Below are 14,773 nucleotides of genomic sequence, written 5' to 3' on the forward strand. Positions count from 1 at the left end.
AATAATTAAGTGTAGTTTTCTGTGGCATTCAATTTTTATATTTTTATTGACATAATTGCTACTGAGAATTACCTTTCCTTTTTTCCCTTCATTTGGAACTTTTTCAGAATGACTGTCTTTTGTGTTTTCATCAGTATATTACTAAAGCTAATATCTAAAAAACTTCTACAGCTAACTTAGAGAGTCATTTTACCTACATTTTCTCATGTAATTCTCCCAATAAAATCTCAGTGACATAAATATTATTATTATGGCCACGATATAGGTGGAGGATGGGGTCACATAGCTATATTGAACTGAGATTTGAATCTGTCTGTTGTGACTCAAACTCTTAACCACTCTGCTATTGTTGTCACATGATAGATCGAGTTTATTTACACTTAACTACTTTTGGTTTAATATTTAAACTTTCCTTAACTACTTTTGGTTTAATATTCAAACTTCTGTGCTTAGTTGGTCTATATCTCAGGACGAAATCTTGGGATGGAAAGGTTCTTATTTTTCTCCACGCTCGGTACAATAATACACGTTCAATTTGGAAGTAGATGTTTGTTGGTAGCCTATCAGGTATCCATTCCCGTCTTTCCCCTTCCTAAGAGCAACCAGATTTTCCTCTGGGGGATCAATCTTCCCCCATTGTGCAGCAAGCATATGGTTTGAATGGAATTGACCCCACTTCCTGCTCCAGGTGTGGACTGTGGTATCAATCCACCTGTTCATCCAATCCCTGATGGTTGAGGAAGGAACAGTCCTTTAGATTAAAGTCAATCAGAACATGACATTCATTTGACTTCAGAGACTGGTTTAGCTTGGTCCAGGATGAAATTCAGGTGTTTATGATATGGTGGAGGGAAGAAAAACCCCTCTTGCTTTGGATAGTGTCCCGTATGCCAGTGAGACCTGGAATTGCTGCAACTGTTTGGTTATCATGATGGAGGCCAGTCTAGACAAACCAATGCATAGAATGAGACTGAGCCAGGTGAACTGATGGGAATTTCAGCCAACTTCCTGGTTAAAACATGACTGAAGCCCACTCTGTACACATGAACTAATAGTTATATATGCCAATAAATTTCTTCTGTCTTTTGTTGCTTGGAACTGACATCATCCAAACTGATAGAACTACTCTCATTTTTATTTCTTCTTAATTTTCCTTTTCTTTTACTTGACCAAGAAGTTTCTCTCAAATTTCTACTTTTGAAGGATATATTCTGTGTTGAACTTTGTCCTTGGAATAACATAAATTTTAAAAACTCATTTAAATTAGTTTCTAGATTTCTCTAATTTCCTAGTCGTTTCCTTTTTTGGTGCTTTATTCACTTGAAATTCTTTCCCTGAAGCCCATTTATTAGTGTACTGAATTATCACAGTTCAAGGTCACCGTAACAAAGTTGCCTCTTAATTTCACATTGCCAATCAATTAGTTCCTGCCAGTAAGCTGTAAATATAATATAAATATTCCTGTCAATAAGCTGTGGATACAATATGGCTTTGCATCCATTCAGACCACAAAAACCATATAATCTTAGTGGTGGAAGGAACCTTAGAGGTCATCTAATCCTGCTTAATTATTTTACAGATTGGAAAATTAGAGCCAAAAGAAATTAAATGACTTGCCTAAGGTCACACAGCTAATGGTGGGTCTCCTGTGATTCCTGGTTCTTTCCATTAAATCATGCCTCCCCATGTGCAATGAAGCCTACCAAAATTAAGTAAATATAACCCAGTATTTCAGGAGACTAGTATAATTCCGTAATGTCTCATGTAACCAGTGTGCCATAAACCTTGGAAGCAACATAAAAAGGGCACTGAATTGAACTGAATTGATTTTCAAGTCTCAGTGGAAATTAATATAATTTTCTGTGGTTAAAACTCTATTTGAAATTTGATAATCACTGAAGATTGATTTTTAATACATTTTGGATCATAAAGTTGACTTCTTAGTGCTAAAAAATTTCACTGAAGATACAATGTAGATTGTTTTCATAAAACAACAGAAATTTTAAGTATGAAAGAACATGATTTTGGGTGGACTCTTCTTTCCCTACTTGAAGACAGTGATATTTATATATTAAAATTATTTTTCACATATTTCCTATAGAGCAGATACATTCCTCTGTTGTTCTCCTCATCTGTAGCATGGCTCTCATCAGAATCAGCCTGGGAGAGTTCTAAAATTACAGATTCTCAGATGCATCTAGAACCAGAAACTCATAAGGAGAGCTCAGATATCTGTATTGTTTTAAAAGTTCCTCTGGTGATTCTGCTAGTTGGTCAAGTTTAGGAAGCACAGCTCTATAGCATTCTATAAAATATGTGTCTAGAAATGTTTTACTGTAAAAACAAAACAAAACAAAAACTCCAGTGCACAAACACACACACTCATTCTGTGAACAGCGGATGATGACTACAATACTTATCAAGATAAATAGTCACATCTTCTGTGTTGGTGAAAATAAGCATGCAAAAAAAAGCCGAATTTCATTGACTCCAAGATACCATTGACTGTAAGATGCACCATTATTTATGTACCACTTGGGGGAAAGGAAAGTTACTAAGCTGACATGCCATCAGCTGTAACATGCCTTGTGATTTCAGAGATGATAAAAAACATGCATCTTAAAATGGATGAAGTACAGTAAGTTCTACTCTTGTAATTGGAGTTATAATGGTGCCTGCCAGGTTGAAAGTGAATAAAAGAGGGAGATTAACTTCTAGAATATTAGGATAAGGGGAAACCATATTAATGATCCTAGCAATGCTACTAAGAAATCTCTGTGGATCTTATAAGCATCAACTTCCAAGGCTTTTCTGATAACCAGAAATCCATCCTGCTGAGATAGGAGCTCCCATGACGTCTTAGGGAGCTTTGGTTAAAATTGGTGGCGGGACAAGGCCCTTCATCTACAGATCTGACTTGATGTACACCACCTCCACCCACACCCTGCCCCCCACATTCTTCTCAGAGGAGTAACAGAGAAGCAAAGCATTGAAAGCAGAACATGAAAAAGAAAAAGAAAGTGACTGTTCATAAGGGTGGCACTCAATTTTTATTGTGCATTGAGGTGAGAGAATCTAATTTTCAAGGGTTTCATATTATTGTTGCTTGGACCAAAATTGTAGTTGTATCTTCTGTTAGGCTGCTCAACTTGGTTCCTATAGCCAACTCTAGAAATGCTTTTAGTTTGTCTCACAAAAGAAAAGCCAAGATTTATTGAACGTTTTTGGTGTTAATAGGTGAATAGTTACTGAAAAATATGGACTGAACTTATATTCTAACCAAAGTAAACCTCTTATCCTTCTCCCTCCTTGATATTTATTGTAAATAATGATGCATTTGGATTTACCTGTCTTCTTTGTTTCAAAACTACCTATACTAATTTCATGGACATAATATCCTTTCTTGTTTATAATATTAATGTCATATATTTTAGCATTCCCTCTGGCTGCCCTGATAACTCGGTTTCCTTTGGTCCTGAGGATACCGCCTCCATTTATGCTGTTGGCTTTTCTTAAGTGTGCCTTAAGAAAAGGATTTTTTTGGATTGTGCCTTTATGTTTACCATTGGGAGTCCTTATTAGATTGTCTTGACACATCTATTCATGTAGTTTCTTTGGGAGAACGTGGGCACTGCTGTTGCAGCTTGCATGCCACACTGCTTTTAGTGAGAAAGGGGGTAGGGCAAGGTATGCCACTAGGCAGTAGCTGTTTTCGTGATCTGGGGTGATTCCTCCTTTAATCAGAGTGCCCGTTTTCGTTGTCCCTAACTGGAGGCAGACTTTATGTTTAGATTTTGTGGTCCAAGGTAGGAACATGAATAGAGCTCAACATTCATTTCTACTCCTTACGACTGACTCCAAATAATGATCCTATCCAATGTCCCAACTATGCTTGGCTTCCTCTCACTCTGTCTGTGACCCACCGCTAGTGCTCCCCTGCACGCATCCTGGCCCACAATTTTTCTATTCAACGTGATGTCATCTGCTTTCTAACATTCATGGGTTCATCACAGGTTTCAGTCATCTGAGTTTTTTTTTGTTTGTTGTTTTTTTTTTTATAAGATATATTTAGCTGTGAAGTCAGTTTATTTTATTTTTTTATTTTTTTAAAATTAATTAATTAATTAATTTATGGCTGTGTTGGGTCTTCATTTCTGTGCAAGGGCTTTCTCCAGTTGTGGCAAGCGGGGGCCACTCTTCATCACGGTGCGCGGGCCTCTCACTATCGCGGCCTCTCTTGTTGCGGAGCACAGGCTCCAGACGCGCAGGCTCAGTAATTGTGGCTCACGGGCCCAGCCGCTCCGCGGCATGTGGGATCCTCCCAGACCAGGGCTCGAACCCGCGTCCCCTGCATTAGCAGGCAGACTCTCAACCACTGCGCCACCAGGGAAGCCCCAGTCATCTGAGTTTTATGTCTTATTTTCATTAGCAGTTTATATATTTATTTTATGTCTTATTTTCATGAGCAGTTATATATTTAGGGTTGAATGTCAGTTTGCCAGATTGGAAGATTGGAGGAGGGGAAAAGTCAGGGTATTTCCCCTCCGTTTCCTCTGTTTTTTTTTTTTTTTTTTTTTTTGGCATCTCTAGCAATAGTTCTGTTTTCTCTGTGGCTTCAATACCCATTTACCCCACGTTTAAGGATCCTAGACCAAGGCTAGACCAATAGCTGTATGGTTCTACCCTCTAAGCTCTGTTCCCAGAGCTTGTAAATAGTGGTTTCCTGCTATCATATGCCTTTTATTTCTCTTGCCATCTCCTCTTTTCCTTGTCTACATTTATTTATTTATTTATTTATTTATTTATGGCTGTGTTGGGTCTTCGTTTCTGTGCGAGGGCTTTCTCTAGTTGCGGCAAGTGGGGGCCACTCTTCATCACGGTGCGCGGGCCTTTCACTATCATGGCCTCTCTTGTTGCGGAGCACAGGCTCCAGACGCGCAGGCTCAGTAGTTGTGGCTCACGGGCCTAGTTGCTCCGCAGCATGTGGGATCTTCCCAGACCAGGGCTCGAACCCGTGTCCCCTGCATTGGCAGGCAGATTCTCAACCACTGCGCCACCAGGGAAGCCCCCTTGTCTACATTTTGATTGTGTGGTAACCAATCACCTGTACTAAATTCCTTTCATTTAAAATGCCTGGGACTTTCCTGGTGGTGCAGTGGTTAAGAATCTGCCTGCCAATGCAGGGGACACGGGTTCAAACTCTGGTCTGGGAAGATCCCACATGCCATGGAGCAACTAAGCCCATGAGCCACAACTACTGAGCCTGTGCTCTAGAGCCCATGAGCCACAACTACTGAGCCCACGTGCCACAACTGCTGAAGCGCACGCACCCAGAGGCCGTGCTCTGCAACAAGAGAAGCCACTGCATTGAGAAGCCCGCTCACAACAACCAAGAGTAGCCCCCGCTCGCCACAATTAGAGGAAGCCTGCAAGCAGTAACGAAGACCCAACGCAGCCAAAAATCAAAATATAAATAAATTTATAAAAAAAAAATAAAATGCCTAGAATGGTTTGTTTTCTTGCTAGTCCCTAAATGATAGAGTGGAAGACCAAAGCACGTTCTCAATCCACCATCTTAAAATAAACATTTAGAAATGTTAATAATATTTTAAGAGCACAGTTGAAATGCTATTTAAAATCATCTAGGAAACCACAGATCTATTTTCTGTACCAGGTCCACAACTCCCTAACTGAGTAATTTGACAGAGCAGTTGGGACCATTCTGGTTGTTACATAGTCCGCCATTTCCAGGTATACCTGCAGTTGTGCTTTAGTGACAATGATTATTATTTATCTAATACTGTTTATTTCCATTTTTATATTTGCAACCAGAAAAACTGTTTTCAACCTGCACTGCACCTGTTTTTATGTTCAAAAGAATTTTGATGTCAACTCCAGCCAGCTGATGTCAACTCATGGCAGTCAGGTGTTGCCATGCTTGCCATGAAAGACATTACTTCAGCCACCAAAAGCCTTTAATTGTCTACATATTTTAATTTCTTTGGCGAGCACTTTGCCCATTTAACCCAAGAAATCAAAATTCTTGTATTTTCTTTGTCCAACGAGAATTTCCTCCCTGCATTGTCCTTGTCTCATGGCAAGTGAGGAAGAGACAGTTACCAAGGAGCCACTGTATGCAACTCATATTTCTCCAAGGCCCTTTTCTTCTCAAGAACCATCAGTAGCTCTTCTCCCAATTTACTCCTTGCTTTCAATTAAAATTTTAGGTTTAGATCAGTAATTACATATTACTTTATATAGAATGATTTAAGATTACCCATTAACAAGTTCAACATGATGTTTTTAAACAAGAGATTTTTACAAGGCCTAACTTCTTTTTTTCTCATGAATATTTATACCTCTGAACTAAACACAAGAGCTTTAAGTCATCCAGGTGATGGTTTGTTCACAGGTAGTTGTAATTAAAGCAAATCTATTTTAAAGTGACCTTCCATATGTGGACACATCTTGTACCTGAATCATAAACATTCATTATAATTAAATAGGACTGCTAAAATTTTCAGTTTGGATCTTCCTTCTCTAAATTTCTAAAGCAACTCAAATTTTTTTATAGGCCCTGAGAAACTGCAGTTTGATAACTGCATAGCAACTTTTGAAAAATAGGCCTCTGACAAAGCAGATTCCAAACACAGTTTCACTAGAGCTTTAAGAGGACCATCATTTCTTTGTCAAATCACACACAAAAAAAACAAAACCCTCAGTCTAAAATATTCCATAAGTGTCGACCCTTTGAAGATGGATGAAGAACAGCTACAAGGCAAGAAAACAAAGTTTTCATTTCTTCTGGAACTTAGAATAGCTGCTTCTTCGTTCTGCACAATCTCACCCACTAGCAGTTTCACCCACTGGTCTGACTGAGGCAAAATAAGTCATAGGCTGTATCTCAGATATTTGTTCTGACGGTCAATGTCTTACTTCTCAAACAAGCTAAAATAAGGCACCATGAACTCTCTACAAAGGAAGTAGACAATATATATATCACCTCTATACTGGTTTTCTCACCCTTCCCCAGATTTCCATCTGGAAGCACCATTTTCAAGCAAGCATCACAAATATGTGGAGGGCCAAATTGGCTGGCTGTGTAAGTACTTATGCCTCAGAAAACCCTTTTATTCATGGCAAGGCTGAATTCCACTAGGACAGCCAATGTGGGCACATTTAGCATTGGCTTTTAGTCCTGGCTCATTCCTTCCTGCCTGAGTTTCTGAGCCACATATACTTTAATCATTCCAGAACACTGATTCATTGAAAAATAAACACTGAGGTGATAATTAATTAGAAAGGCTGCATATTCCTCTCCTACAGCAAGTTGAGTCTCTTCCTGCCAGAAATTAACTGTCAGGAAAGGAGGTGTGTAATATCCTTATGTTTGGTTTACATTGGTTCATTTTTCATCAGATTCTCCAAGCTTTGACACCTGTGGCTTAATATTCATAACATTTTGCTTGGATTTTTGACTTTATTCAAAACCCATCTAACTTCCACAACCAATTGAGACAAACCAGATGAAAGATTTCAACCACATCCACTCATCAAACCAATTTGTTGCTGTTTTCGTAGGTTTCTGATTCCCCCATCTGTGTGGCTTGGTTCATGTGAGGCCAAATTCAGAAATGGGTGGGAACATATTTCCTAACTAAAGGAGTGTTAATCATTTCCACTAATAGAGGGAACCTTTTTTATTGCTACTTTACTGATGGAATCTCTCCCCCAAGGCAAGAAACAATAACAAAATCCCTTCTACCTTCCTGTCTCAAAAGAATTATAATCTGTCTGGGAAACAGCCATCCCCAAGAGATGTTTATTGAATGCCCTCAGGGGGTGGTACTCCTCTGGAAATAAGCAGCAGGTCAGGAAAGAGTAAGCACTGCACTTGGAGGCTCTGGGTTCCAGTTCTGGTCTGCCATTTATGTCCGTTCTGACCTTGGAGAAGAACAGTCATCATTTACTGAACAGCTCAAATTTGCCAGGTATTTTCCATCCATTTAAAAAATGTCAAAAATGCTACAATAACGATTAAACCCCCATTTTATAGACTAAAATGAAATAAGGCACAGAGAGGTTCAGTGACCTGCTCAAGCACTAATAGCTAGCTAGTAATTTGCAGAGCCAGGAGCTAGCCCTGGGTTTGATTTTTCAGACTCCAAAGCCTACTGCCGCTTCACTATACTATGACAAGTAATTTTCCTTTGCTGGGTTTTAGTTTTGATTTAATCTGAAAAAATAAGATGATTGGGCTAAAACTTAAAAACCCCTTTGAACATGGATACCATATGATCCTATAATTGAGCCTAAGCTTTAAACGTGTAGAGATTATAGTTTGGTTCAGTTCAACCCAAACAATACACATATTTATAAAATAAATTTGGGCGGCGGTGGGGAGGGGCGGTATGAGATTAAGGGTCTGGTATTAATCTGGGAAAGCTTCCGGCCTAAAGGGTTTTCATCTGGTACAGGCAGGAAGAGACACGATGTAGGATGGCAGATGGGAGGAGGTCAGCTCCAGCTTCCGAGGGTCTCTGGGAAAACACGGTCGGGGAGGATTCAAAGTAAGAGAACATTAGCAGGTCTGACTGGCTGAATGACAGACTCTCTGGATCAAGGCATCCATGCTGAGGAAAAGGAAAATGGGTCCTTTACTCAGTATTCTTCCCTCCATGGGAACTCAATAAACATTATTAACTGACCAGCTGAGGTGAACTGAACTGCAGAATTGCTTTGAAGCCCACAGTTACAAGCTATAATTGAGAAACTGTCAGGAGATTCAAATTCATGGAAAACCAGGAAAGAATAATGTTTCCATGTTTCAGAGCTTGCCAAAATATAGTTTCCTTTCTGCTGTTCATTTCCTCCCCTGCTTATAATTCATTTTTTAAAACTTTTCCATCAAGGAGAAGTCTATTTTGTAACTATGCATAATTAATGTTTAGCATCTTTCTTTCTTTTCAAAATGTTGAGAACTGTAACTTTTCTAGTACCCTAGGGGGAAAGGGGTGCTAGTTGTAAAGACTGTTCTATTTGTTTTCCCTGATAAAGGACCCTATTAAGAAAGGAATTCCAATATCCACAGGATCACTAGCTACAAAATAACCATAAATAAATGCAGGTTGAGAACTATAGCCCAGCTCTGTGCAGTGAGTTCTTCCAGTCTTTTTCCTCTAACACTGTATTAATCATCGGCTCCTGAGTGGCTTGAAATATGCGATCTTTGAACCTATAAAACAATCATATATACTATATGCCAGGCACCTTTTGCTAGACACTTTATGTATATTACCTTTAATCTTCGAAGCAATTCTTTAAGGAAAAGGAGATGTCAGGGCAGAGTAACATGCCCATGGTGGTAAAACCAGGTCCCAACGCTGGTCTTTTTGACGTCAATCCCTTTCTCCTTCCCCTCTGCACCTTACAGAAGACAGGTATCGACCAGCAGGTACCTGTGCTTGTCCTTCTGACAAAATCACTGATGTGATCTTTAATCATTCTTTCAGAGTATCTTTGGACTAGTCCTTTACAGAATCATGTGAAATGTGCCATAAAGCACAGCCACTTATACCCAGATATGTCCCGCACCTTAGTCTGGAAGGAAATTTTCCATTTTGAAGTTAATGGGTGAAATTTTAAAGAAGGGGCATAGGTGTGAAGAACTGTTTACCAGAAAGTTAAAATTACTGTTTAAACAGACCTCTTCGTTAAGAAATAAAGGCAAACCTTGGGATGGGTGAGATCCTGCTACATTCTCACGCAGATTAATAATTGCCTTACAAATGGAGCACAGCGCAGCGACACTCAGTTGCTCCAGGTGAATTTCCTGCAAAGATAAACAATGACATGGGCACTACTAAAATCAAATGCATCTGCTTAAACATATATGCCTATATGCCCATAAATGTGTGCATATGGTATATTAGGTTGTTTTCATTTGACCATTTTTTTTAAATAGTTTATTTATTTTTATTTATTTATTTTTGGCTGTGTTGGGTCTTCTGTGCGAGGGCTTTCTCTAGTTGCGGCGAGCGGGGGCCACTCTTCATTGCGGTGCGCGAGCCTCTCACTATCGCGGCCTCTCTTGTTGCGGAGCACAGGCTCCAGACGCGCAGGCTCAGTAGTTGTGGCTCACGGGCCCAGTTGCTCCGCGGCATGTGGGATCTTCCCAGACCAGGGCTCGAACCCGTGTCCCCTGCATTGGCAGGCGGATTCTTAACCACTGCGCCACCAGGGAAGCCCAACAATTTTTTAATTAATAAAATTCACTCACAATTTGACTCTCTAAGGAAAACCCAATGATTGATCATCTTCTAGGTTATCTAATTAAGTAGGTCTAAATAAAAGTTTGCTTTTCTCAAAGGATCCATGTAATATAAATATTAAGAAAAGTACAGAGTGGATTTGTCAGCTAACTCATCTTAAGTGAAGGAACAAGAGGTCTCGGATATCACAATGATGTGTTCATTTCACTTCGTTGAATAAAAATGATAGATGCCATGGCGATTTCAACAAACAAAGCTAAGGAAACACAGTGTGAGGGCAGCCCATGAGGAAATTAGGAGAACATGGAGAACAATCTTCTTGATCTCCTGATTTTTGATCCATTGCAATTTATTATGTATCTTCATGCTCTTTGAATCTGTGATTCTCTGTGAAAGTTGTTTCTTTGTTCTTAGGGCAGAAGTTAGGTGCAAATACTAGGAATGAGACAGAAGTAAACCGATGTGGTTAGCCCATGAGCTCAGGGCTAAATCCCAAGCTATAACTTTTTCAAGTCAAAACAAATGTGTAAACTAAGAAAAAATGTCTTGGTAAATGCCACCAACCCAGCTATTCCCACAGGCACTCAGAAAGCCTCAGCTACAAAACTACTGCAGAAGAGTTGAGTATTTGGAGCCATTAGCTGGGATAGCCTCAGTCAGCAGATAGCATTTGGATCAATAATCACTCCAAAAATAATCACTCCAAAAGCAGTCAAAGGCTTCTTATTGTTTACAGTAGATTTATTTGTGTATTCGCGCACTTACTTTTGCCACTAAAATAGCAAGTCTTTTGTTCAAAGTAGAAAACTGCCATTATTTTATTTATTTCATGCCTTCATGATTAATACATTGTCCTCCTTCTATGGCACCACTAATAAACTTGGTATGTTCTTTTTTGGCAAATTCTTTTTTTTTTTTTTTAATTAATTAATTTATTTATTTATTTATGGCTGTGTTGGGTCTTCGTTTCTCTGCGAGGGCTTTCTCTAGTTGCAGCAAGTGGGGGCCACTCTTCATCGCAGTGCGCGGGCCTCTCACTATCGCGGCCTCTCTTGTTGCGGAGCACAGGCTCCAGACGCGCAGGCTCAGTAATTCTGGCTCACGGGCCCAGTTGCTCCGCGCCATGTGGGATCTTCCCAGACCAGGGCTCGAACCCGTGTCCCCTGCATTGGCAGGCAGACTCTCAACCACTGCGCCACCAGGGAAGCCCCTTGGCAAATTCTTGAAGATAAAAATTCAGTGAAGACAGAAATGTTAAATTTCTTGAAATCAATTTGGACAATTTTTCAGTTCTTTTCTCTGTAATTCCTCATTTTTCTTGCTTTTTAAAAAACATGACACAAAGTTTAGACTCAGAAGAATTTTATTTTCAAATTCCAAAATTTAATTAGAAAACCTTCCTTATTAAACAGTAACTGGATATCAGTTTAGAACCATTTTCCCCCAAAGGGCTGGCAGTATACGTGGGAGTCTTTGAAATTTTCTGGCACATCAAACACCTAACACCTTTAGCCTTTCCTTTCAGGGGAAGAACTTGCCCATAGAACTGTTTCACTACAGTTTTATTAAGCAACTAGTGACAAATAATATTTTTATATCAACCCAGGGAGGTAATCTAAGTACCTTGAATTATTGGCTCACTGTTCTGAAAATGTTAAACATATATTGCCCTCATGTTTTAAAATGTATCCTAAGAAACAGATTTGCCTGGTCATCGCAGTGGACAATCTCTAGAGTGTGGGCCACATTCACAGAAGTAACTGCTATAAATGTCTGATATCTAGGTTATTGGTAACCTCCACCAGTAGCATACAAATGAACTTAGTTACAAAACAGAAATGGACTCACAGACATAGAAAACAAACTTACAGTTACCAAAGGGGATTGGTGGGGGGAGATAAATTAGGGGTTTGGGATTCACATATACACAGTACTATATATAAGAGAGGTAAACAACAAGGACCTACTATATAGCACAGGGAACTCTACTCAGTATCTTGTAATAACCTATAATGAAAAAGAATCTGAAAAAGAATAGATAGATAGATATGTATAACTGAATCACTTTGCTGTACACTTGAAATTAACACAACATTGTAAATTAACTATACCTCAGTTTTAAAACTGTAATTATAAAGAAGAAAACCAAACCTTCACTTTATGGTACTGGATTAGGCACCACACAATCATGCGCAATAGACACAATCTGTTCCTGCCACTAGCTCCAAAAATAAAAATGACTGTGTCTTCATGTTATCACATATAATGTATGTTAATTCCATCAATGTGATTTGAGTCCTGATTTCTAGTCTGCCTTAGTACAAGAAAAAAAATGAAAAAAAAAATTGTGTTGACCAGAATTCTTTTCAGGGAAGACACTGAAATTCTTCAGAAAAATCTTTCATAGACTCTTGGGATTAAAGGTACAAGTAAGGCTGCTCTTCAAACTGTTCTGCAAGACCAAGTGGAAGAATTTCCTGCTTATATCAGAGAGGTATGGACAGGAGTGGAAATTAAAGGAAAATGGAAGAAGAGGAGAAAAAAGAGTGCTAACAAAAGGCTGTCACTCCACAGTGAGACACCATTCACCTAATATCTTCCGTAAAGTTACAGAACCCCAAGCTGCTTCAGTTCATGTAGATGAATCAGTAAATTTATTCACTTTTTAACTTAGTTATTAAAACAGGTGACAGGAGGGTAGCTGGGACTGCAGGTTTTAACGGAGAAGTGAAGTAGACAAAGAAAGAGGAGATAAACTTTAAATCAAATTTTACTAATACCCCAAGGGGAAAATAGGCCCCAAATGGAGTATGGGTTGCATATGGTTTTTCCAGACCTTTCCAAACACTGCACAGTGAGCTTCCCAAGCACAATAAATAGTCTCATACTGTATATAGAAAACTACCTCCTGAAGGACACTGCCGTTTGCCCTAGTTTCATATGAACTTTTTTACTGAATATTCCTATATCATATAGACTTACCTTTTATGCCTATAATCCTGATATTCTTCAATTACAGCAGAGTTATGGACAAATAGAGGTATTTCAGGTGTCCTTTTACACACAGATTTCAAAATAATGTACATCTTTCAAAATGTTTAGAATTTATCATGAATTACATATTTTCAAAGTATGAAGATGAAGTAAATTATAAATTCTCTTTATGCTATTACCATGTGGCAGTCCCCACATGGGGGCTGATAAATAGAAATGCTTGTCACCCTTTTTGAATGATATGGGGAAATTAGTCTTGAACAATGCAGATTATTCAAGGTAATTGGGAATGTTTCTTTGGCATAGAGTATGATCGCCCTGCTGTTAAAGAGATTGGAAAAAGCATCAGAGAGTAGCTGGCATGAGATATGGAACTTGAATGGCAGGACTATAACAGGCAGAAATGAGAAGATGTCATTTAGAAAGAGGGAAGACATGGGGACAAGAAATCAGATGTGTTTGGGGGAAGAGCCTACAGTCCCATTCATCTGTAGGGTGAGGTCCAGGAGTCAGCCTTGGGAGCCAGCTCTTGGCACGAGTGTCAATGTTCTCATGATGGAACAGCGGTCAGCTCCCTCATTGAGCTTTTTATGAAGCAGGCATTGACAAGAGGAAAGCAGAAAGGAAGAAGTCGGAAGATGCCAAGTGTTGACTACAGCTGGCAAATGGGTGTGATTGGGATCAAAATTATTAATGTATGACTGTTGCCAGCCTTTCCCATCCACCAACTGGCTCAAGAGGAGTCTTGCTTTTCTATGTCATTTCTTCCCTTTCTCCAGCCACCTAGGAGGCCCTTGCCTTGTCAGTTTCATTCTGTATGTTCTCACAATCAAGAATGGAAAATAGACAAAAGAGCACATAATCAGAGAGGCAGAAGAAGGCCTGTGCCATTGTTATTGGAATATAAAGGGATACAACAATCTTCAGGAAAACCCAATACACAAGCTGAAAACAGCTTTCTTTTTCTTTTTTTTTTTTAAATCCAAAGCAAAGTTAGATAGTCAGAACCAGAAGTTTAAGGAATATCCTCTGCAGGGGGTAGCTCAGCACCATTGTAATTTGGACATAAATATATATTATATTCATTGGTTAGTGGGATCAGGGCTATTATGGTAGGCATAAATAACAGACCGGGGAGATTTTGCTTAATTAGACAAAGACTAGGGAGACATTGAGGCCTCCTGAACAAGGTGGTGATGTGATTAGTATTCTTCTTTAGGAAGAATTATCTAACAGCTTTATCCACATAAATGAGAGAGGAAAAAAATTGAAGCCAAGTAAAATCAGATAGACTTTGCAATATGCCAGGTTAAAGGTAGTGAGGAACTAAAAGGGGAGAGTGAGGACGGAAAAGAGAAGATGGCAAGGTGTTTGGAAAGCAAGCTCAACAGTACTGTTATGAGAGGAAAAGGAAAAGAGATGACAATTTGAAGTTGGAGGCCTCAGAAATTGAGGGAATAGAAGTGCCATTAACAAAAGTGAGGATACCAGAAGGAGAAGCTGACTTC

The sequence above is a fragment of the Balaenoptera musculus genome, chromosome 3 (assembly GCF_009873245.2).
Source record: "Balaenoptera musculus isolate JJ_BM4_2016_0621 chromosome 3, mBalMus1.pri.v3, whole genome shotgun sequence".
NCBI classification, from domain to species: Eukaryota; Metazoa; Chordata; class Mammalia; order Artiodactyla; family Balaenopteridae; genus Balaenoptera; species Balaenoptera musculus.